A 26,759-nucleotide genomic window follows, 5' to 3' on the forward strand; every position below is an offset into this window, starting at 1 on the left:
GGTTGTATTTTGCCAAAAGTCCAGCAATAAAGTTAAATGAATTGAATAGGGCTCTGTTCCGAGGAACGGTATCAGATGTAGAGAAGGTTGTTGATGAAATTCAGTTTTGTTACTTTGGTCCTGAACAAAACAGTGCAGAGAAGGACACAGTAAATGAGGAAGAAGTGGAAGAGAATGTAGAACCCTCTGTAAGTAACACATTTAATGATCACATAACAAAATTTGCAATAGTCTCTAATGAAAGACCAAATTTTACTTGTATTTGTTGCCGCAGAACTCATTATAGAAAACAAACTAGGAATGTTGATCTCTACAGAAAGAGTGAAAATGAAGATAATTATAAGTGGAAGGATTTTGCCACATATATATTTCTAGAAAATTGTTTTGAATTGGGTGAAGATCAGCGTATTTGTAAATACTGTTACAACAAGTTAGAGGAAAATAGAATGCCGACCAGAGCTGTACATAATAATTTAGAATTGGATGCTATTCCTGCTGAACTTTCTGAATTAAATACATATGAGTCTATACTCATTCAATGTGTTCATCCGTTCCAGACCATAGTACGTATGGAGCCCAAAACTGGTAAATTACCTCCTTCAGATTTACTGAGAGGTTTAAAAGGTAGAGTGGTGTATTTGCCCTTGGATTTGAAAAAAAATATGGAAACTATTGATGCGGATACTTTGGAAACTGAACCATTAATTATTCTGGTTAATGGTGTACCTACAAAGAATAAGAAGATTTGGCAGGAGCTGGTAGATGTGCGGAAAGTACAAAGAGCAAATTTGTATTTGAAAAAAAATAACAAATGGTATGAATCAATTTATATAGAAGAAGAAGAAGAAGAAGATTTACAAGAAGACACAGAAACACCAACTGGACAAATTGAAAAAGTGGACAAGTCAAAGGAAGAAGAAATTTATGAACATTTTAGCATACATCCTCTTCATTCGAAAGAAGTTATGGGAGACAATATTGATCTCTTTCAGATGAAGAAAGCAAAAGGAACTCCCGTGAGTGTATGGGAGGAGAGCTTGGAAGCTCGATGTTTTCCCCAGCTGTTTCCTAAAGGAAAAGGAGGACGATACGATGAACGTCCAGAACAGATTCCAGCTTCTGAGTATCGGACTACAAGACTATATGCTGAAGATCCCAGATTTCGACAAAGTATTCCTTATTTGTTCCATCTTTTATTTGAAAGCGACTTGTCTGCACTGTCTTATGCAGTAAATCACATTTTAAAAAGTGGAGTACATTTACAAAATGTGTCTGCTAAGGATTTTATGGAGAAAGTGCAGCACCGAGATGATCATTTGGAAACACAACTGATCAATCTGATGGCTTGTCAGCGTGGGACAAATGAATATTGGTACCGACGCCATGGTGAACTAAAATGCATGTTACGGAATTTAGGAACACCAACATGGTTCCTTACCCTAAGCTGTGCCGAGTACGCTTGGGATGATTTACTGGATTTTCTACGAGAGGCCAATTCAAACATTAAAAACATCGAATACAAGACAGCAGGAGAACTGTGCTCATTGGATCCGGGGAATGTTTGCAGATATTTCAATCATAGATTTGAGGCTATGATGTCCTTCATCTGCAATAAAAAAAATCCACCCCTTGGAGAAGTAGTGGATTTCTTTTGGAGAAAAGAGTACCAGGCAAGAGGTGCTCCTCATATTCATATGCTGTTGTGGATCAAGGATGCCCCAAAGTTTGGAACAGATGCTGATGAAGCAGTGTTATCTTACATTGAAGAATATGCAACATGTGCTATACCAAAAAGCACAGAAGAGAACAAGTTAAAGGAGCAAGTTTTACGTTTCCAAAGTCATCGGTGTGGAAAATACTGTCGACGGAAATACAAGAGCAAAGAAAAATACTACACTAAATGTCGATTTGGATTTCCTAGACCTGTTCTTTCAAATGGAAGAGTCAACAGTTTTATGTCAGCTGTGAGACATACTATCACAAGAAAATCACCTAAGAATACCTACAACCTAAAAAGAAAAGAAGAATCAAAAAATATAAATGACTACAACCCAGTCATTTTATCCATGTGGAACGCTAACATGGATATACAGTATGTAGCTGACAATTCCATTGCTGTTGCTCGATATGTAACGTCTTACATTACGAAATCAGAAAAAAATGAATTGAAGGAAATGTGGGAAGAGATTTCTCACGAGAAGACTGTCAGTAAGAAGCTGTACAGTTTCAGTTTAAAGATGTTATCGCATCGAGAAATTGGATCCTACGAATGTTCAGATAGGTTATCTTCTGCAAGTCTCTACTCGAAGTCAAGAAGAATAATTTGGGCAAGTTTAGGCCTTGCAGCAATGAGAAATCGGGTACTGAAATCTGTAGGAGAAATTGAATATTTGGCCGAGAATGACCCAGAAAGTACAGATATTTTGAAAACAAACATGTTGGACACATATTATCCCAAGAGAAGTCATCATCTGGAGAACATGTGTCTCTATGAAGTGCTGCAGAACTACATTTATTCACGGAAAGCCGCAGAAGACATCAACAATGGAAAATATAAAGTCGTTGGTGAAGAAGGATGTTTGGTGAAGCAAACAAAAGGAAGTTTGATAAATCACCGGAAGCTGAGTTGCGACACTACTGACAAGAAGGAATTTTACTACTTGGCTCTTTTACAGTTGTTTAAACCATGGCGTACAGAGGATGAACTACTGGGAGAATTCCAGAGCTATGAAGATTCTTTTAATGCTTGCAAAGACAGCATACAATGCAGTACATTCTCAACTTATCTGCAAATGTTAAATGAAGAAATTGAACAGGAAACTACAATTGCAGCAGAAATAGCTAGAGATAGTTCTCAGGACAGCCAAAGTTCAGGAACACTCAGTCAAGATCCCCTAGGACAACCAATCGTTGAAAATGAAGCATCAATAGCCATGAATGAAGTGGAAACGGCTATGAATCAAGCTCAAGAAGAATTTATAGACGTAGAAAATTTGGAAAGACAACTGAATCAAGAGCAGCAACAAATTTATGAAGAGATCAAAAACAAAATTGATAACGGATTTCTACATGAAAAAAAAGAGTGCTCATGCACATCATTTCATCCAATCAGGATGTATGTAGGCGGACAAGCTGGAACTGGAAAAATTTTCCTAATAAAAGTCATCAGAAGCTACCTAAAGCAAAAAACGGATTCTACTTTGTCTTGTGTGGTTACTGCTCCAACTGGGTTAGCAGCATATAACATAAAAGGAATCACTTTACATCGTTTGCTAATGTTACCAGTGGAGCATGAGAACAAAATACAATTCAACAAGCTAACTGGAGAAGCATCCTTGGAAGTTTCAAGAGTATTGAAGAAGATGCAAGTTCTCATTATTGATGAGGTGAGCATGGTATCAAACTTAATGCTTGCCTTTGTGCATTTAAGAATGCAGCAAATTTTGAAGACAGACTATGACATGTTATTTGGTGGAAAACACGTCATAGTTTTTGGAGATCTTTTGCAACTTACTCCAGTTAAAGGACAACCAGTGTTTAATACTGTCACACATGAAGACACGAAGAAGTCATTGGGAAGCATCGGAAATACAAATATTTGGTCCTTCTTTGAGTACAAGGAACTTACTACTAATATGAGGCAAGCAAACGATGAAGAATATGGAAGTATTCTGAAAGATATCAGGATTCGACTACTCACAGAAGTTGGCAAACAAACATTACAGAGTCGGCTGCTACATAATTTATTTCCAAAGGAAGAAATAGTTGCAGAGAAGATATACAAGAACATTGCAGAAAACAAAAGTGTCATCTGCTTAATGCCAACTCTACGTGAATGCTCAATATTCAATGAGGAGCTTTTGAAATTGGAAAAGGAAGAGATCAGGAAATTGGAAGCAGTGGACAAAATTGAGGATGGAAGAATTACTGTCACAGTAACAGGCAAAATGAAAAATAAATTGGACTCACTAGAGAAGAACATCTCCAAAACAGCTGGATTAGAAAAAAATCTATATGTTTGCATGAACTGTAGAGTATTTTTAAGGAGAAATTTGGATGTTGAAAAAGGTTTAGTTAATGGAGCGATGGGAAGAGTTGTGGGTTTTATTAATTATCAGAAAAAAGAAGGAGTTGAATGTTTAAAAATAAAATTTGATCAGATAGAAGAAGTTAAAGATATTTGTCGTTGTACAGTACGTTTTATGCTTGTGAAAGACTTATATGTACGTAGGAAGCAGTTTCCGTTTTCTCTAGCATATGCTGTAACTATTCACAAGTCTCAAGGATTGACTGTAGATTGTGCATTTGTGAACATTGGTTCAACTGTGTTCAAAGAGGGTATGGCTTATGTAGCTTTGTCACGAGTGAAAACATTATCAGGTTTATTCATGATAGACTTTGATGACTCAAAAGTTAGTGCTGATACAAACTGTGTAAAGGAGTATAATAGATTAAGAAGAAGCTATGCTCCTCATTTAGGTCAGTATCCTGTGTTGGAGAAACGTGTAGTTTCTCGTAAAAGAAAAAATGAGAATATCTGTAATGAAGATGTAGAGAAGAGGAAAAAAAAGAGGAGTGATGTAATTGCAAGCAAAAAGAAAAAGGAAAATGAAGAACAGGTTGTAGGATGTCATTTTGAAAATAGCTCTGGTGTCAACTGCTACGCAAATGTAGTGCTGAATGTTGCATTTTATCTGGAAAGTTTGCAAGAGCAGATAATAGTAAATCAGGGAAAAAGATTCTGTTCAGAGCTGAGTCTCCTTTTTCAAAAGCTGAGTAAAGATAAAACTCAAATAGAAAGTGCTACTGAAATTAGAAAACTTTTAGATGTATGTTCAGGACGAACACAGTTTTCTCAAAATGAACAGCAAGATGCACATGAATTTATGATGTATTTTCTTCAGGTAGTGGAAGAAGAAGGAGTTCCCATTGACATTTTTTTTGGTCTCTCTTATAAATGGGAACATAGTTGTGATAATTGTTATAATATATGTGGCTCTATTGTTGATAATGAAAGATTTATTTATTTGACATTGCCAGAGAGTAAAACAGTCACTTTTGCAAAATTAGTTAAAGATGCTAATCATAGCATGAAATGTGGTGAGTGTAATTCTGACATGTTTTCAACATTAATTTTAAAGGAATACGGACAGTATGTAATTTTAATGATGCAACGATGTAGAGCTGATGGTTCAAAATTGGATACTTTAATAAAGAAGTTTACAGGACAGCAATTATCAATTTCAGGAAAAACTTTTGTAACTGTTGCAATAATTTTCCATGATGGACCTACTGTTACTTCTGGACATTACACAGTTTATCTTAAATGTGAAAAAGGCTGGACACTGTGTAATGATTCCCAATTGATTTTCAAACAACGTTTGCCTTTTGATTTAGCAAATTCCTATCTAATCTTCCTGAAACCTAAATTTTAGACAGATTTGGCAAGATCTCGACAAAATAATTTTACCATTTTACTGGATTACCATTGCAATTTTGTAGAAAAAAGATTTTTTAAATTATCATTTGGCCTAATGGAAAGATAACCAATTGTAATGTGGACTTTTTTAATTTTTAATGAAACTTTGAAAAACCAATAATTTAGAGATTATCGGTAACATCTGCACAATTTAAATTTTGGAATGTTATTGGACTGCCATTGGAAATTTTTTCAAAAATGATTTAAAAAATTACTATTTGGCCATGCGGAAAAGTAACCAATTCTATTGTGGACTTAATAAATTATTCAAAAAATTTTCGTGAACCAAAATGTTACAGAGAATCGGTGAGATCTGGACAAATTAAACTTTAGAATTTTATTGGATTACCGTTGGAAATTTATTCCAAAAAAACATTTAAAATTACTATTTGGTCTAAAGGAAATGGAATTAGATGTATTTTGGAGTTATTTGAGATATAATATTGTGATTATACTTCTGAAACAAACATATCAGACGGTATTTTAAAGAAATAAGTATTGGTATTAGATGATATTTTTTTAGAATATTATGCATTTCTATAATGTTAAGTTTAAGTAAAAAGAGAATCAGGGCTTTTTTAATACAATCTTTGTGATTGTTATTTTTTTTTGCCCGCTGTAAAATGATGAATGCAATTGCTTTCACAATTTATAGTGAAATGCAATATATTCTGAAAACAGCAAAAATAAGGCAAAAATATTTTTTTGAAAAAAATGTAAATATGTGTACTATATTATAAATTGTTTTAAAAATATTAATACTTTTTTCTTTTTTTCCAGATAGATATAGAAAATTTTCGAAAACTAGAACCATTTTTAAAACTATTTATAAAAAAAAACAAATGAATAAATATTTTTTTGAGTGAGTATGGTAAGTCAATAATAATAATAGTAGTCTCTCAAGGACCTTGTAATGTGATAAATGATTTTTAGTGTTTTTTTTAAAAAAAAAAAAAAAAGTACGCGCACCGTACGCGTACGGTAAAAAAAAATAAAAAAAAGTTTTAAAAAACATATGTAAAAAAAAGATGAAAGATAAGGTTGGCTCTTAAAAGAACCGTTGTGTTCATGCAGGGACAGAGGAAAGGAAGCATGGGAAAATTATTCAAAGCGACAAATGTGCTGATCTATTTTGTTGTTCACTAGGGAAACACTGGTCTCCCTATGGCAAATTAGATCTTGACAAAATGTGCATCGAATATCAACCTTCCGAAATCGAGGGTTCATTTCCAGAGGGCCAGCAAAAGGAGATTCTCCCCCCACAGATGAAGGGCTCACCTGACCTGCAGAAGAAGGAGTTAGCCCTGCAGATGATGGTCCAGGCTGAGCTGCTGTGGATGTACTGGCTTGTCTTTCTGAAGAGTTACCTCCAAAAAGATGACCATGTGTCCTTTTGTGTACATCCTTGAGGTGTCTCTTCATGGTGTGATTCCCAAAGGAATACTTCCTGTCAGGATTACCTCTAGAAAGTACACGCTGACACAGCCTGCAAGTTACTAAGGGTGCATTCACCTTTTGCTGGCCTTCAGGAAAAGTAAAATAATCCCATACATAAGAGGGCTTTTGTTTCCTCGATCTCTGCCTCAAGACAGTGCTGCTAGTGCTAGCCTCACTCTCAGAATAGCTCTGCTGTTCTGCCATCGTATCCCAAAGACAAACCAGCTCCTTCTCCCAAGGGATCACAAGCAGAAATGAGGGGAATGGGTGTGGTGTAGGAGAGTTCTAGAACTGAAAGTAGTTTCAACCAATCAAAAGTTGTGTTTCATGATCACATGACCTACCGTACGCTTACGGTATGCTTACGGTACGCTTACGGCAAAAGTGCGCATGCGCGTAAAAAAGACATGCGCTTGCGCGCATGCGCATAACAGTCACTCCCCGGCACTTCCGCGTAACGTGCGCGTGTAGCATACACGCATACGCGTCCCACGCGGAGTACGCGCGGCTACGCAAATTGCGTAACTATACGCAAGCAGCGTAGAAAAATTACGGACGTTGCGTAAACCGTACGCTTACCGTGAGCTTACGGTACGCGTACTAAAAAAATAAAAAAAAATAGAAAAAAAGTACTGCAAATAAATTTTACGTTTATTTTAAAAAATATATTAAAAAAAACATATTAAAGAATTTTAAAAATTTAATCATAGTCTTTATAAAAGGTAAGAAAATTAAAATAAAAATATGTTAGAAAAAATAGAAGAAAAAAAAAAAATTAGCATTTAAAAAACCTTGCAAATTCACTGAAAAAACCATGGGTTTCACACACGTTATAGTTAGGAATTAGCATTTAAAAAACCTTGCAAATTCACTGAAAAAACCATGGGTTTCACACACGTTATAGTTAGGAATTAGCATTTAAAAAACCTTAGAAATTCACTGAAAAAACCATAGGTTTCACACATGTTATAGTTAGCTGGACATTTTACTCGTAAAAAACCATTGAAATTGCCCCGTTATAGTTAGTTCAGCTAACTATAACTCGCGCGCCCGCAATGCACTGCTGATGACGTCACATATTACATCACTCATGACATGGTCAGTGACATCACTCATGACATCACTGATGACATCTCAAATGACATCACTGATGACCTCACTGATGACATCATCCAGTGAATGTGTGTTTTTCTGAAAATTAAATATGTTTTATATATGTATATCTCAAGGTCGATGGAAGAATAAATGGGTATATTACTGTCTAAATGGATGATTTCTTTTTGAAAAATTGATTGTGTAACTGACTGATTAAGTGTATCATAGTGAATACATGGCTTAGTGAGTAATGTTTAAATATGTAAATATCTGTATCAGTCTCTCACTTTGTGTATAAGTGGCTGCATGGGTTGGTGAGTAGCTACATGGGTGTCTATATAGGATATTAGTTGGTTTTTTGAGTATCAGTATGAGTGTCTGCATGGTTTGGTGGAGGGTATTACGTAGTGCATAGGTGCATGAATGAGTGACTCACTGTTTGTATGTGTTGAACACAGCATGTGTGCAGGACTGTATGGGTGGATGAGTGTGTGTATGGGTGTGTTAGTGAGTGAATGACTGTCTCAATAGTGTCTTTATGAGTAACTACATATGTTTTAAACTAGTATATGTGACTATTGGTGTATATAAGTGAGTATATGTGAGAGTGAGAGATTGAAAGAGTTCCTGTATGAATAAGTATGTGTTTCTATAAGTGATTGTTTAAAAGACTAAGTATGTGTAAGTTTCTGTAGAAGTAAGTGTGGTGGTGTGTGTATAACTGTATATGCAAGTAAATGGATGTTTGATTCTTTATTAGCATGAGTGACTATGTGTGTAAGTAACTCTATGGATGAGTGGCATTGTGTGACAGGATGTATAGGTGTATGAGTACATATGATGAGTGAGTACATGTATGAGTGACTGTATTGAACAGTTGGTGAATGAATGGATGTGTATGTGGATCTTAGAATTACTGAAGAGGTTGTTGTTACTGGTATTGGTATGTCAATTCGTTTGTAAATTTTAGTCTCTATTTTTGTATGTGTGTATCAAAGGTTATATTAGGGTGAGAGGAGGTCTGCCACTCTATCACAAGGATGATGTCATCAGTGAGGTCATCAGTGATGTCATTTGAGATGTCATCAGTGATGTCATGAGTGATGTCACTGACCATGTCATGAGTGATGTAATATGTGACGTCATCAGCAGTGCATTGCGGGCGCGCGAGTTATAGTTAGCTGAACTAACTATAACGGGGCAATTTCAATGGTTTTTTACGAGTAAAATGTCCAGCTAACTATAACATGTGTGAAACCTATGGTTTTTTCAGTGAATTTCTAAGGTTTTTTAAATGCTAATTCCTAACTATAACGTGTGTGAAACCCATGGTTTTTTCAGTGAATATATATATATATATATATATATATATATATATATATATATATATATATATATATATATATATATATATATATATATATATATATTCACTTAAAAAACCATAGGTTTCACACATGTTATAGTTAGCTGTACATTTCACTCGTAAAAAAACAATGAAATTCCACGTTATAGTTAGATCAGGTAACTATAACTTGCGCGCCCACAATAAACTGCTGATGACGTCACATAGTACATCACTCATGACATGGTCAGTGACATCACTCATGACATCAATGATGACATCTGAAATTACACATTGTGGATTGCGGTCGCGCAAGTTATAGTTACCTGATCTAACTATAACGTGGAATTTCATTGGTTTTTTACGAGTGAAATGTACAGCTAACTATAACATGTGTGAAACCTATGGTTTTTTAAGTGAATTTGCAAGGTTTTGTAAATGATAATTCATAACTATAACGTGTGTGAAACCTATGGTTTTTTCAGTGAATTTGCAAGGTTTTTTAAATGCTAAGTTATGTATTTATTTTTTAATTTTTTTTCTGGTTTTTCACTATGCGCACACCCTGCGCGCACGGTGCGCTTCGCTCAGCTCCTACCCTGAAAGTCTCGGGGTGATTCGTCAAGCGGGGGCTGAGACAAAAGGGGGGTCCCAAAACGCGTTTTCCCCATGAATTTTCCCATAGGACCTTTAGTCGAAGGTACAGCCCGAACGGCTGAACAGAATTACTTGAAATTTGGCAAAGAGGTAGTCCTCAGGTCAGGCATGTGCCTTTTGCTTAAATGGTGTCAATCTGTTCAGTAGTTCCTGAGAAAATCAAAAGTAAAATCACATACATATCTGGACGGAGCCTAACCACACATCTCATCGTGAGATCTGATTGGCTGTCAGCACTTCATCCAAGAAGTGTTGGCAGCCATCTTGGGACCAATATACATGATAGCACCTCATTAAAAAGCATTGCAGTTAATAGAAGGTTTTAAGACTTTAGTTACATTATAAATCATTTGTTGATGGTACCATACTCATTTTAGGAATTGTAGTATGTTCTAAGGTGATTTTACCATGTGAAAAAGCCTTCTGCTGGGATATCATGAATCATGTTTGAGAGAAAACTATTTTCACATGCTTTTCCCACAGAGGTTTGAAAGGTGAGCTATAAGCTAAACTGAGAGCATATTTTCTGTAATTTCACATTATCTTTCTCAGTCATGTGAGAATGAAGTCTGACATTCTCAGTAAAACATGTACATCCAACAAGGGCAGAGACTGTCAGTTAATTCCTTTGTGTTCTACTGCAGCTTCCCAGAGTGTTCCAAAGAACAACTAGAGCGCTAACAGTCTTACTTATGACAAAGGTATGGCACACCTGAAGCCATCTTGATTGGAATAAAGTGGTAACATTTAAAACATTTAATTTAAAAAGGAACAAAATGAGGGGGTTCATTTTGCCTTAGAAAGTATGATTAGTGCTGCAGAAAGAAAAATGAGGGCACATTTCATAAAAAAATTCTGACATGCAGACTGAAACATGCACTTTCAATACCAGCAGCAGACTTCCCTGGTGACCAGTAGCTTTACTACAGTGATCTAATAAGCAACTAGAGTGCTAACATTCTGAATTTATGGCAAATGTGTGACACATCTGAATGCCTTCTTGATGGGATCAGAGTAAAAAACTGAAAGTATTTCCTACTGAGGAGACTGTAGTAAATGAGGAAATTAGGAAACATCATAACAAATAAGTCTCCCGAAAAGGCCACCAGAGACAAAAGAGCCCAAATGTAGCCCAAATATCACCCAGATGTAGCCCAAGTATAGCCCAATGACAGAATGTCCCCGAGTGTTCTAACGAACAACTAGAGCGCTAACAGTCTTACTTATGACAAAAGTATGGCACACCTGAAGCCATCTTGATTGGAATAAAGTGGTAACACTTAAAACATTTAATTTACAAAGGAACAAAATGAGGGGGTTCATTTTGCCATAGAAATTATGATTAGTGCTTCAGAAAGAAAAATTAGGGCACATTTTGACTTCTCAAATCCTCTTCTATTTCATAAAAACATTCTGACATGCAGACTGAAACATGCACTTTGAATACCAGCAGCAGACTTCCCTGGTGAGCAGTAGCTTTACTACAGTGATCTAATGAGCAACTAGAGTGCTAACATTCAGAATTTATGGTAAATGTGTGACACATCTGAATGCCTTCTTGATGGAACCAAAGTAAAAAACTGAAAGTATTTCCTACTGAGGATACTGCAGGAAATTAGGAAACTTCATAACAAATAAATACCACCAGAGACAAAAGAGCCCAAATGTAGCCCAAATATCACCCAGATGTAGCCCAAGTATAGCCCAATGACAGAATGTCCCAGAGTGTTCTAACGAACAACTAGAGAACAACTAGAGCGCTAACAGTCTTACTTACGACAAAAGTATGGTACACCTGAAGCCATCTTGATTGGAATAAAGTGGTAACACGTAAAACATTTAATTTACATAGGAACAAAATGAGGGGGTTCATTTTGCCATAGAAATTATGATTAGTTCTGCAGAAAGAAAAATTAGGGCTCATTTTGACTTCTCAAATCCTCTTCTATTTCATAAAAAAATTCTGACATGCAGACTGAAACATGCACTTTGAATACCAGCAGCAGACTTCCCTGGTGAGCAGTAGTTTTACTACAGTGATCTAATGAGCAACTAGAGTGCTAACATTCAGAATTTATGGCAAATGTGTGCCGCTCGCTTCTGACTTTGGGATACATCGCTGTTGGTCTGCTTTCTGCCCGTGATACCGGACCTGTGGGGAGTGCACGTCGTTCCTGATAGGGGCGCAGCGGAGGCTACAACACCGGGACTGCGAGGACCAGGGTGCCTGTCGACCAGTTGATACTGCACACCTGTCTCCTCTTCCCGGCCCCGCCTCCCGTGACTACAACACTCCTCGCGGCCCCCGCTTCGCGGGAGCCGCTCGCTTCTGACTTTGGGATACATCGCTGTTGGTCTGCTTTCTGCCCGTGATACCGGACCTGTGGGGAGTGCACGTCGTTCCTGATAGGGGCGCAGCGGAGGCTACAACACCGGGACTGCGAGGACCAGGGTGCCTGTCATCCAGTTGATACTGCACACCTGTCTCCTCTTCCCGGCCCTGCCTCCTCCCTGACCTCTTACTTCTTTGAGGGCTCCGTTTCCACGCGCTAGCGGGACGCGCGTGGGGCGGAGCTCGGGGCGAAGACCGGGCAAAGAGCGGGCCCTCAGAGGCCGAACGAGGCCGGGCAGGGCCCGGTTATTGACATAGTAGTTACCGCGGTATATTACTATTGCAATGGCCTTGATTGAAAATAAAGTGTTAGGGGAAAAACTGGGGGGCGTGTTAAATGGCCCTTTAGATAGTTATTTCAAGAAGATCGGAATGGATGATGATAGGGGTATTTTAATCACCGAGCGCAGAGCTGAGCGTCGTCGCTCAGTCGAGAACATGAAACGTAGGGCTCCCGAGGACTCTATTTTCCAGGTCCCCCCAGGTGATTGTGGCAATTATGGTACCCATGATGTCCCTTTTTCTCAAGATAATGTTCCTTTATTACTACGTGATTGTTCTCCTATAAATTGTGCTCCTAGTGTTCATGTCATTAGCGATTCTCTCCCTCTAAATGGTATAGAAAGCCCTAAGGTCTCTAAAACACGGCTCTTATGCCGTGGAAAACCAATAAGGAAAAAGGCCAAGAAATTGGTCAAGGGGAAAATTCATGGTCCTCCCCCTAGGAAAATAAGACGCAAGGAGCGGGCGGGCCAGGCTAAAACCAGGATTAACCATTCTGACTTTGGCCAACACACAAAGACTGTAAATGGAAATGCTTTGGGGTTGGCGATTGGGCCAGATATTAGGTTAAAACCGGCCTCTCTTCCCCTTTCTGTAGGCTCTGAATTAGTTGTGAATAACCTTGAGACCGATTTGTCCGCTGATGTCTCCCCGCAGCCGGCCGTTCTTTCTACTGCTCTCCAATTTGATTTGTTTAGTACTTTTATATTGCCCATTACTGACAGTTTGAGGAGGTTGGAGCATAGGTTAGAGGAGATTGAATCCGCATTGAGTAATATGATTGCTGCGGATAAGGTCCAAGTGAATAGGGCAACTCCCCAGGCCCCGTTACCCTCTATTAATGCTTCTCAGGAAACTCCCCACTTTAGTAAAAATGCACCACAGGTTCCTAATTACTTAGTGCTTGACCATCATAGGAAGGGGCCTTCAACGACTGTGAAACAATTAACTAGTAAGCCCGTCATCAACCCCTTGGAAGGGTCTACCATTGCACCAATGGGGATTACACGACAGGAGCAGGGAAGCTCCAGTCGGAATGGGGGCCTAGGGAACCATGGGCCACAGGTTGATTTACCTCCCGAAGCTGTGCCCTTGGTGGTGGTTTTGACGGGGGTTCCTACATTGGCGGATAATAAGAGAGAAGACTTTTATCAGCTGAAAAATAAAATTATACATTGGTTAAGTATATATAGACCTATAAATAAGAACTTTAATGGTGAGATATTGCATGTCAGACGTCTCCCTTGGCTCGGTGGTAGACGTAAAGATGTCGAGGGAGATATAGTTCTGATTAATTTTAGAGATCCAGAAGCGGTTGATTTTATATTGAATTGGCCCTTAGGTAATGGTAATAGCCGAATTAGTCCCCGAGCCTTGACTTATTTTTACCCCAGGTCCTTGGTGTTCCTTCCAATCCATGCCAGGAATAATGCTAGAGCTCACCCAGTTATCCCTACAGTATTACATGGCAAGAATTTGCGACCCGATCCCCAAGGTTGGAATATGATCCCTCCTAGAGCCACCAGGAATAGCAACCGGAGAATGGAGCATTTGAGGCCTTTTACGCCATTGGAGCTAGGGAATAGGTTTGATGTTTTTACGGGCATGGATGACTGCGATTGAAGTTTACAGTCTAGAAAGGGTAATTGGGGCAGCCCAAGTGCTGCCAGGCTAGCGGGGAACGTAACTGAGATCTCTGGTGAGGGCAATGAATCCCCTATCAGAGACAGGGTTCTTTTGGATCCTAAAAGTATGGTTGTTACTAGGTCCCTCGCTATTACTCACTCCTTTACCTGTGGGAGGTAGTAGTGATGAAAGTCATTTTTTAAATCTTATAGACCATTTTAAAACTTCCAATGAATCCAACCCAGGGGTATTGGTCGATGAAAATGGAGTTATTTCTGCTCCACCCACTAGTGGTAAAGATGTTATCCGTCTGGTATCTTGGAACATAGCTGGGTTAGAAAAAAAATTGGCTCTCCCTGAATGGATCAACTTTATTGAAAAATGTGATATATGTATGTTCCAAGAAACTTGGAGCCTATTACCAGTATACAAAACTGGATATGCAACCTTTTGGGTACCCGCTTATAGTTGTGGTAAGGGCAGACCTTCTGGGGGCTTACATGTATGGATAAAAATAGATTTAAATGGGAACATTTCAACTCATGATTTGGAATGTAGGGACATTCAACACCTTTCATTTGAAGGCCAGACGAAGGGTAGTAAGATTGAGTTATTTCATATTTATGCTAGAGGGACTTTGGGAGACAAAACGTCTTGTACTTTTACGTTTCTAGAACAGGCATTAGTTAATTGCCCCTCAAACTCTAAAATACTTGTGGGGGGGACTTCAATTGCACATTTGAACCCCTAAGTGGGGATGATCGCCTGGGTATAGAGGAGGAGGATGCTAGTTGGTCCATCCCCGCATTGTTATTACCCCCGATCAAAAAATGGTCAGCTAAGGCATTACAGATTAATGCTCTTACTGTGGATTTTAACTTAAGAGCAGTAAACGGTAGATCACTTTCTGATCGGGACGGAGCCATGACGTTTAATAGACTTAGCAGCCCGTCCCGAATTGATTATATCTTATTGGATGTCACTATGTGGCGTGACCTAGTTGATATGGAGGTGGTTCCCTCACAGGATAGTGACCACAACCCCTTATGTTTGATGTTAGGGTGGAGCAACTTAAAAGGTGGTCCAAAACCAGCCCCATTTAGGTTAACAAAGGAGGTGGTCCCATATGATGGCAATCGAAGATTGAAATGGGACAAGGTTAGCTCTCACCCAGATAAATTGGTAAAGATCAAGATGCACATTGATGAGCTGACTAGAGAGTTGGCGGGATTAGCCTCGGGAACAGGGGTTGCTCAGGAGTCGCTTTTTCCTCAGATATACAAAAATGTTATTGAGGAAGTTGGTAAACATTTTTTAACCCAGAGCTCTAAAACAAAACCCCCTAAACCCAGTAATCCCTGGTACTCCGCAAAGTGCCGGGCTAAAAGACGGGAGCTAACTGTTGCCCTGCGCAAAAAGAATCAACCTTTAGTTAGAGTAGTCAGGAGGGAGTACGCGAATGAACAAGTGCGGGCTAAAAAAGAGTGGGAGGAACAGTACTGGCAGGACCTTAAATACGCATCTAAAATGAAAAATGCTTCGCTGTTTTGGGATTTGATTAATAAGGCCAGAAATTACAATAGGCCTTTATTGGCCAATCACATTACTAGCCAACAATGGTATTCCCATTTTTCAATTTTATACGGCGGACAACATGCAACTGAATCTCCTTTTTATGATCCAGCCAATCGGGCCCCTCTTTTATCGACGCTTGAGGAGCCATTCGTGTTTTCGGAGGTAGTATTGGCCATAAGACATCTAACCCCGAAGAAGGCTGCTGGTCAAGATGGTATCCCGGGGGATCTTCTTTTGAAAGAACCCATAGCCTGGGCCACACTCATTGCATTAATAATGAATTTAATTTCCAAGGGACATCCTGTCCCAGACTCGTGGAAGGGTGCTTAGGTGATCACTGTTTATAAAAAGGGTGACAGGGACGACCCTGCCAACTACAGACCAATCAGTCTAATTGACGTGATTCAGAAAGTGGTTGGCAGGGTCATCATCTTGCGAGTTGGTGCATGGATGGAGGAGGAGCAGGTTCTCTCCCATTTCCAGGCCGGATTTCGAAAAAAAGTGGGCACGATGGACCAGGTCTTCCGCTTCTTTGCGATCTATTGGAAAACTGTGTCAATTAACCATGGTAGTCTCTACCTGGCGTTCATAGATCTCAGGATGGCGTTCGACCTGGTCCCCCGAGCTAGGCTGTGGGATATTTTGGAGAAGATGGGCTTTCCGGGCCCCCTTTTGGACCTCATAGTGAAGCTCCACGAGGGTAATTATGCGAGAATCAGATGGGATACCCAAGGCCAATTGACCGAGAGGGTGCCCGTGAGAAGGGGAGTTCGACAGGGATGTGTTATGGCGCCGACTCTTTTTTCTTTATTTGTGAATGGTGTGGTGGACCATCTGAGGGAAGAGTCGGCGGATGCGCCATCCCTGGCAGGGGAAAAAACTCCAACCCTCCTCTTCGCGGACGATACCATTCTGATCTCAAAAACCCCAGTAGGCCTCCAAAAGTTATTGCATCGCTTCAGTGAGTTTTGTAATGACAGGGGACTCACAATTAACACCTCTAAAACCAAGCTTATGGCCCTTTCCCCTTCCAAAAGATTTAAGAATAATCTTACGCTCAATGGCGAGTCTTTGGAGATGGTGGACTCCTTTGACTACTTGGGTGTTAGGGTGAATAGCCGGATGCACTGGAATGATCATCTGGCTAAAATGCTATTAAATTTTAAAAGAGTTGCAGGGGCGGTAATGCGAGAGCATAGGGCATCTGCGAGTAAACCTGTGGCTCCTGCCCTCGCAATTTATGAAGGCCAAATATTACCAACTGCCCTGTATGGTTCTGAACTCTGGGGGTTCGAGAACATCCCGGACCTAATTACTTCATTACATTTTGAGTGACTTCTCAAATCCTCTTCTATTTCATTAAAAATTCTGATATGCAGACTGAAACATGCACTTTTAATACCAGCAGCAGACTTCCGTGGTGAGCAATAGCTTTACTACAGTGATCTAATGAGCAACTAGAGTGCTAACATTCAGAATTTATGGCAAATGTGTGACATATCTGAATACCTTCTTGATGGAATCAAAGTAAAAAACTGAAAGCGTTTCCTACTGAGGAGACTGCAGTAAATGAGGAAATTAGGAAACTTCATAACAAATAAATCTCCCAAGATGGCCACCAGAGACAAAAGAGCCCAAATGCAGCACAGATATCACCCAGATGTAGCCCACATGTAGCCCAATGACAAAAGTGTGCAAAACACTTATTTTTTGTGTATTTGCAGTTTTATATAGTGCAGACTTGTCAGGTATTGGAGTGCTTTACATGAGCATTGGTTACATCACACAAGATCAAATTCATTTTGGTTGTAGACATGGGGAGATTAAGTGATTTGACCAGAATCACAGAATGTTGAGCTGAAGCAGAAACTCCAACCTGGTTCCCCAGTTGCAAAGTCTGCAGCTCTGGAAGTAACACCACATCCTCTCCCCTAGGTGCAACATTTAATCAAGTGGTCAACTGGATAAAAAAACATAAAGTTTACAAATAATTTAAAAGTTCTTTGTCGCTATTTGAAAACTCAGAAAATATGTCCTAATTTTAGTTTTTTAGAGCACTAACCATAATTTTGATGCAAATAAGACCCTCTCATATATGTAATTTCTAAAGGAAATACTCTAGGTATTACTGTTTTGATTACATCAAGATGACGTCAGGCGTTCCACACTTTTGTAATAAATATAGAATGTTAGCAATCTAGTGGTTCATTGGGATACTGTTGAGAGGCAGAGGGCAGGGGCACAGACTCTGAAAATTGAAGGCAGGTAGGAGAGTGCAGATGCAACAATTTGACCACACTGGGCAGGCAGGAAGGGCAGTGGCAGCACAACAGACTATGGAGGGCAGTGGAAAGGGGGCAGGGGCAACAAACCAACAATACAGGACTGGCAAGAGAGGCTGTGGCAATATAATAGACCACTGTGGGCAGAAGGAAGGGGCAGTGGTAGTAAAACCATACATGCCAACAGACCCATTTCAGCCAGGAAACGTTCAATGTTTTTAAGCTCAAATGGGCTTTATTTGATCTGTCTCCTGTCTACAATCTCCTCTTTTTCAATGTAACTCAAAGGGGAAAATCAATACCCCAGTTTTTTTTCAAAATCTCCCTCTTACCAAGTTCAAAATGTTCGCACGTATGGTACATTGGATCATGGTAGGTAGGAGGAATTGGGGTAGGGACATGGACTCGGATAACATAGGACAGGAGGGACATGGAGCGGTGCACCAAACTGACCCTACAGGGCAGGCATCAGGGTTTGTAGCAGCACAATACACCACACAGCGCATGCGGGACGGGAGTGCAGCACAACAATCCATAGAAAGCAATAGGGAGGGGACAGGACCATGCACATGGACAACAGAGAACAGAGGGGAAAGAGGCAATGGTAGCTAGCTGACCATAATGGACAGACAGGAGAGAAAGCTGCAGCATAACAGACCATAAAGGGCAGGAGGGACGGATCAGGGGCATTACAATGGAACAGACAAGCCAGGAGGGAGGGAATAGGGGTCTGCACATGGAAACAGAGAGCTGGGGGCAAGGGGGCAGGGAAGGAGCAGCAAGATGATCATGGAGGTCAGGCAGGTTGGGCACTAGAAAAAAGACACACCATGGAGAGCAACAATGAGACTATGATGGCATACACACAGACCATGGAGGGAAGGTGGGAGGGGGTCAGGGGCAGCTAGCTGACCACACAGGGAAGGTGGGAAGGGCCATGGCAGCACAGAAGACCATGCATGGCAAGCAGGAGGGTTAGTGGCAGCACAATGGCTATGATGGGGAAGAAGGAAGGTGCAGGGGCATGCACAAAGGACCATGGAGGATAGAAGGGAGGGTCAGGACCTGGGCACAGATAAGAGAGTTCAGGGGAAGGGGCCTCACAACAGACCGCGCGGGGCAGGCAAGAGGAGCAGTTGCAGCACAACAGACCAGGGAGGGCAGAAGGGTGTGGCAGTAAAATGGACCATGGAGGACAGGAGGAAGGGGATAGGGGCATGGCATGTGGACAGGCAGGGTGGAGGTGGCAGGGACAGGTTACATTCATCTGACAATGCTAGGCAGGTGGGAGGGGAGTGGCAGCTCAACAGAACACTCAGAGTAGATAGGAATGGCAGGTCCATGGAACATGGTGGGCAAAAAGGATGGAGCAGGGGCATGCACAAAGACATCGGAGGACAGGGGGAAGGAGAATAGGGGCAGCAAGCTAAGCACAGAGGCTAAGCAAGAGGTCAATGATGGGCCATAGAATTGGGCAATGGAGGGCAGGAGGAGTGGACTGGTACATCATGCTAAATGGAGGGCAGTGGCAGCACATCAGACCATGCATGGCAGGAGGGAGGAGGCTAGTCCATGGATTCAGACAACAGAGGATAGGGAGGAGGTGGATGGGGCAGCAAGCTAACTGTTCAGAGAAGGTGGGTATTAGGAACTTTATTGTTTTTAAAATGTGTGTCTGTGCGAACTACTTAAAATATGAACAAGTATGCAGCATAATCTCACTTTTATTCAGGAAGAAGAGGAAGTTTGTGACTGTGACTCCGGGCTCACTTGGCAGAAACACCCCCTGACCCTCCACCCCCATCGCAAAATGTAATGCCCGTGAAAAGGCTAGGTGGACGCAGTGTTATATAGAACATAGTCCTGAGAGCACGATTGAAAATGAAAACTAGATATAGTATATGGTATAAACTATGCACCAAAAAGTGTGATATAAGATGAACCGGGGCGTGACATATAATATGCAATACATTGTGCGCAATGACAGATTCATTGGAGAGCGCGAGATAGCACAGGCACTAGCGCGTGCTATGCGATATGCGCCTTTGAGTGTAATATGCACAGGTCAGTGTTGTGTAACCTAACTAGTCTCTAAAGTTGTAATATAAAATATGTGCTGGGGAGTGTAATGTTGCATATGCACTGTGACAAAGATATGGATCCCAGATTGTATTATGTATGGCATAGCGCTGTGCGTTATATCATAGGCATCAAGGAAGGCACGTTAGATGGGGCAATATAACCCGTGCGAAGGCAATTGCGGCATGACATATTCACGGGGTGGTGTTACAGTGCACATGGGCTAGAGAGTGTCATAGCATACGCACTAGCTGGTGGAATACAACACAGAGGTGTGAGGCACTCGGCGGGCACTGGTGGGTGTAACACAGTATTGGCTCAGCCAGGAGCACGCTGTGACTCTCAAGTGAGGTTCGTCTCCTTTCCAGAGAGTAAAATAAAAAGTATTACACATCCGGCGGTGGATGTGTGTTTTATTAACCGTGAGGGGGTTTCTTGCATAGTTTTGGTCGAATTTTTGTCGAATCCCCTTTGAATGGCTTGGTGTGCGTGTATATTAAATGTGCCTGCCAATAGCTACCCATGTTTGTATAAATAAACAACAAGGGTGTCTACTTGGAGAGTACCCACCGGCGGGGGCGCCGGGATTAGGCACGGTAGGGCATCAGACACGTCAGAGCTTCACTAGCGGTGTAAATACATTCCATGTGGATTCATTCTATGCATAGCCGCCTTTTAATGAATATCATGCAAATCGTCATGGTGATAGGTAAATACGGTTTGTCCAGCATGTCCTAGGTGTTTTTGTAAATATATATAGTTTTTAAATAATAAAAAACAATGGCCGGCCCCGGGGGATAGGGTCCCCGAGGCCATAAGTGGCCTGAGGAGGGGGGCAACGCAGCTCCCCTCCTAAAGAATAAAAAATAAATAAAAGGCCATGACCCGGGGGTTGGGGTCCCCGGGGCCGATTAAGGCCTTGGGAGGGCCAAATTAATTTTTTCAACAAAAAAGATTAGGGTGCAGGCCCTGGGGGATGGGGTCCCCAGGGACAGTAAATTAGAAAAAGAAGGGGGGGCCACACAGCCCTCCTTCTTAAAAAAATAAAATAAATAAAAGACCGGCATCGCGCCGGAGTCCATGCCCCCTCCTTGCAGCACTCTGCAAACGCGGCCCCTGGCCAGTTGTGAGTTGGGGAATTAATTCCCCTTCAATACTGAGGGTCCCTGAGGGCCAACTAGCCCAACAGGTATCTCCAGTATGCGCCAGGGAGCTGCGTTGCAGACAGGTGTTCTGAGGCCACGCCCCTTTTTACACCTCTATGCAACGCAGCTCTGTGGCGCTTACTGGAGGTACCTAGTGGGCTAGTTTGACCCTAGGGACCCTTAGGATTCAAGGGGACTTAATCTCTCAACTTAGAATGGCCACAGGGTGCGTTTACACAGTGGTGAAGGGAGGGGACGGGGCCTGAGGTGACGTGTGCAAACACGCCCTGTGGCGCATTTTAAGTTGGGGAAATAATTCCCTTTCAATCTTGAGTGGATCCTGGGGGCCAACTAGCCCACCAGGTGCTTCCAGTTAGCGCCACTGCTCTGCATTGCAGAGAGGTGGTGCAGGCCGTGCCTCTTTTTACACCTGTCTGCAATGGCGCTTACTGGACGTACCTAGTGGGCTATTTTGCCCCTAGGGATTCTCAGGATTCAAGGGGACTTAATCTCCCAACCTAAAAAACGGTCACAGGGCGTGTTTACACAGTGGGGAAGGGAGGGGACGGGGCCTGAGGTGACATGTGCACACACGCCCTATGGCGCGTTTTAAGTTGGGGAAATAATTCCCCTTCAATCCTGAGGGCCCCTGGAGGGCTAACTAGCCCACCAGGTGCTTCCAGTAAGCGCCACTGAGCTGCGTTGCAGAGAGGTGGTCCAGGCCGTGCCACTTTTTACACCTCTCTGCAACGCACCTCTGTGGCGCTTACTGGAGGTACCTAGTGGGCTAGATGGACCCTAGGGACCCTCAGGATTCTAATGAACTTAATCTCCCAACTAAAAATGGCCACAGGGCGTGTTTACACAGTAGTGAAGGGAGAGGACGGGTCCTGATTTAACGTGTGCAAACAAGCCCTGTGGCGCGTTTTAGGTTGGGGAAATAATTCCCCTTCAATCCTGAGGGACCCTGGGGGCCAACTAGCCCACCAGGTGCTTCCAGTAAGCGCCACTGCGCTGTGTTGCAGAGAGGTGGCCTAGTCCGTGCCCCTTTTTACATCTCTCTGCAACGCAGCTCTGTGGCGCTTACTGGAGGTACCTAGTGGTCTAGTTGGACCCTAGGTACCCTCAGGATTCAAGGGGACTTAATCTTCCAACTAAAAACGGCCACAGGGCGTGTTTACACAGTGGTGAAGGGAGGGGACGGGTCCTGAGTTAACGTGTGCAAACAAGCCCTGTGGTGCGTTTTAATTTGGGGAAATAATTCCCCTTCAATCCTGAGGGACCCTGGGGGCCAACTAGCCCACCAGGTGCTTCCAGTAAGCGCCACTGCACTGCGTTGCAGAGAGGTGGTCTAGGCCGTGCCCCTTTTTACATCTCTCTGCAACGCAGCTTTGTGGCGCTTACTGGAGGTATCTAGTGGTCTAGTTGGACCCTAGGGACCCTCAGGATTCAAGGGGACTTAATCTCCCAACTTAAAACGGCCACAGGGCGTGTTTATACAGTGGGGAAGTGAGGGGACGGGGCCTGAGGTGACGTGTGCAAACACGCCCTGTGGCGCGTTTTAAGAGGTAGTTTTAATCCCCTGCCCTATTATATACTAGGGGCTTACAGAGGAGGTCATGCTGATCACAGGGGGACCCCAACGCATAGTGTTCCCTAGTGTATGTAGGTGTTTTCACTGTATTCTGAGTGTCTTTTAACATAGCACTGGCTCTAGGACTGGTTAGTCAGACTCAGTTACCACCAGTATCCGACTGAAAAAGTTGAGGGTACAGGATGATTTTGCAACAAGGCTTCTTTCTGCTCTTCTGTTTGTTCTTTCTGCACGTTATCCTTCTTCCTGCACTTTTCTTCGTCTTTGAGGACTTCTGTTGCTTCTTTCTGCATCTCTATTTTTTTCTTTCTGTGCGTTTTTTCTTCTTTCTTCACATGTCCTATCTCTGTAGGCATAGTTAGAAATTAGCATTTAAAAAACCTTTGAAATTCACTGAAAAAACCATAGGTTTCAGGGGCGTTATAGTTAGCTGAACTTTTCACTCGTACAAAACCATTGAAATTCCCCCGTTATAGTTAGTTCAGCTAACTATAACTCGCGCACCCGCAATGCACTGCTGATGACGTCACATATTACATCACTCATGACATCACTGATGTCATCTCAAATGACATCACTGATGACATCATACTTGTGATTGAGAGGCAGACCTCCTCTCCCCCTAATATAACCTTTGATACACACATTCAAAAATAGAAACTAAAATTTTCAAAACAATGGACATACCAATATCAGTAACAACAACCTATTCAGTAATTCTAAGATCCACATACACATCCACTCATTCACCAACAGTCCTATACAGTCACTCATACATGTACTCACTCATCATATGTACTCATACACCTATACATCCTGTTACACACCGCCACTCATCCATAGAGTTACTCACACACATAGTCACTCATGCTAATAAAGAATCAAACATCCATTTACTTGCATATACAGTTATACACACACCACCACACTTACTTCTACAGAAACGTACACATACTTAGTCTTTTAAACAATCACTTATAGAAACACATACTTATTCATACAGGAACTCTTCCAATCTCTCACTCTCACATATACTCACTTATATACACCAATAGTCACATATACTAGTTTAAAACATATGTAGTTACTCATAAAGACACTATTGAGACAGTCATTCACTCACTAACACACCCATACACACACTCATCCACCCATACAGTCCTGCACACATGCTGTCTTCAACACATACAAACAGTGAGTCACTCATTCATGCACCTATGCACTACGTAATACCCCCCACCGAACCATACAGACACTCAGACTGATACTCAAAAAAACAACTAATAACCTATATAGACACCCATGTAGCTACTCACCAACCCATGCAGCCACTTATACACAAAGTGAGAGATACACTTAATCAGTCAGTTACACAATCAATTTCTCAAAAACAAATCATCAATTTAGACACTTATATACCCATTTATTCTTCCATCGACCTTGAGATATACATATATAAAACATATGTAATTTTCAGAAAAACACACATTCACTGGATGATGTCATCAGTGATGTCATTTGAGATGTCATCAGTGATGTCATGAGTGATGTCACTGACCATGTCATGAGTGATGTAATATGTGACGTCATCAGCAGTGCATTGCGGGCGCGCGAGTTATAGTTAGCTGAACTAACTATAACGGGGCAATTTCATTGGTTTTTTACGAGTAAAATGTCCAGCTAACTATAACATGTGTGAAACCTATGATTTTTCACTGAATTTCTATGGTTTTTTAAATGCTAATTCCTAACTATAACGTGTGTGAAACCTATGGTTTTTTCAGTGAATTTCTAAGGTTTTTTAAATGCTAATTCCTAACTATAACGTGTGTGAAACCCATGGTTTTTTCAGTGAATTTGCAAGGTTTTTTAAATGCTAATTCCTAACTATAACGTGTGTGAAACCCATGGTTTTTTCAGTGTATTTGCAAGGTTTTTTAAATGCTAATTTTTTTTTTTATTCTTCATTTTTTTCAAACATATTTTTAATTTAATTTTCTTTCCTTTTATAAAGACTATGCTTAAATTTTTAAAATCCTTAAATATTTTTGTTTTAATATATTTTTTAAAATAAACATGTAAAATTTATTTCCAGATTTTTTTTTTTTTTTTTTTTTTTTTTTTAGTACGCGTACCGTAAGCTCACGGTAAGCGTACGGTTTACGCAACGTCCGTAATCTATCTACGCTGCTTGCGTATAGTTACGTACTTTGCGTAGCCGCGCGTACTGCGCGTGGGACGCGTGCGCGCTTACGCCACACGCGCACGTTACGCGGAAGTGCCGGGGAGTGACTGTTATGCGCATGCGCGCAAGCGAGTGTCTTTTTTACGCGCATGCGTACTTTTTGCCGTAAGCGTACCGTAAGCGTACCGTAAGCGTACGGTAGGTCATGTGATCTTGAAACACAACTTTTGATTGGTTGAAACTACTTTCAGTTCTAGAACTCTCCTACACCACACCCATTCCCCTCATTTCTGCTTGTGATCCCTTGGGAGAAGGAGCTGGTTTGTCTTTGGGATACGATGGCAGAACAGCAGAGCTCTTCTGAGAGTGAGGCTAGCACCAGCAGCACTGTCTTGAGGCAGAGATCGAGGAAACAAAAGCCTTCTTATGTTTGGGATTATTTTACTTTTCCAGAAGGCCAGCAAAAGGTGAATGCACCCTTAGTTACTTGCTGTCTGTGTAAGCGTGTACTTTCTAGAGGTAATCCTGACAGGAAGTATTCCTTTGGGAATCACACCATGAAGAGGCACCTCCAGGATGTACACGGAAGGACACATGGTCATCTTTTTGGAGGTAACTCTTCAGAAAGACGAGCCAGTACATCCACAGCAGCTCAGCCTGGACCATCATCTGCAGGGCTGACTCCTTCCTCTGCAGGTCAGGTGAGCCCTTCATCTGTGGGGGGAGCATCTCCTTCTGCTGGCCCTCTGGAAATTAACCCTCGATTTCTGAGGGTTGATATTCGATGTGCCTCTTGTCATGATCTAATTTGTCATAGGGAGACCAGTGTTTCCCTAGTGAACCTCAAAATAGATCAGCACACTTGTCACAGAGACTAATTTTCCCATGCTTCCTTTCCTCTGTCCCTGCATGAACACAACGGTTCTTTTAAGAGCCAACCTTATCTTTCATCTTTTTTTTTACATATGTTTTTTAAAACCTTTTTTTTTTTTTTTTTTTACCGTACGCGTACGGTGCGCGTACCTTTTTTTATTTTTTTAAAAAAACACTAAAAATCAATTATCACATTACAAGGTCCTTGAGAGACTACAATTATTATTATTGACTTACCATACTCACTCAAAAAATTATTTATTCATTTGTTTTTTTAAAAAATAGTTTCAAAAATGGTTGTAGTTTTCGAAAATTTTCTATATCGATCTGAAAAAAAAGAAAAAAGTATTAATATTTTTTTAACAATTTATAATACAGTATACATATTTACATTTTTTTCCAAAAAATATTTTTGCCTTATTTTTGCTGTTTTCAGAATATATTGCATTTCACTATAAATTGTGAAAGCAATTGCATTCATCATTTTACAGCGGGCAAAAAAAAATAACAATCTCAAAGATTGTATTAAAAAAGCCCAGAATCTCTTCTCACTTAAACTTATCATTACAGAAATGCATATTATTCTAAAAAAATATCATCTAAAAACAATACTTATTTCTTTAAAATACCGTCTGATATGTTTGTTTCAGAAGTATAATCACAATATTATATCTCAAATAACTCCAAAATACATCTGATTTCATTTCCTTTAG

This window comes from Triturus cristatus, chromosome 8 (assembly GCF_964204655.1).
Source record: "Triturus cristatus chromosome 8, aTriCri1.1, whole genome shotgun sequence".
In the NCBI taxonomy this organism is placed as follows: Eukaryota; Metazoa; Chordata; class Amphibia; order Caudata; family Salamandridae; genus Triturus; species Triturus cristatus.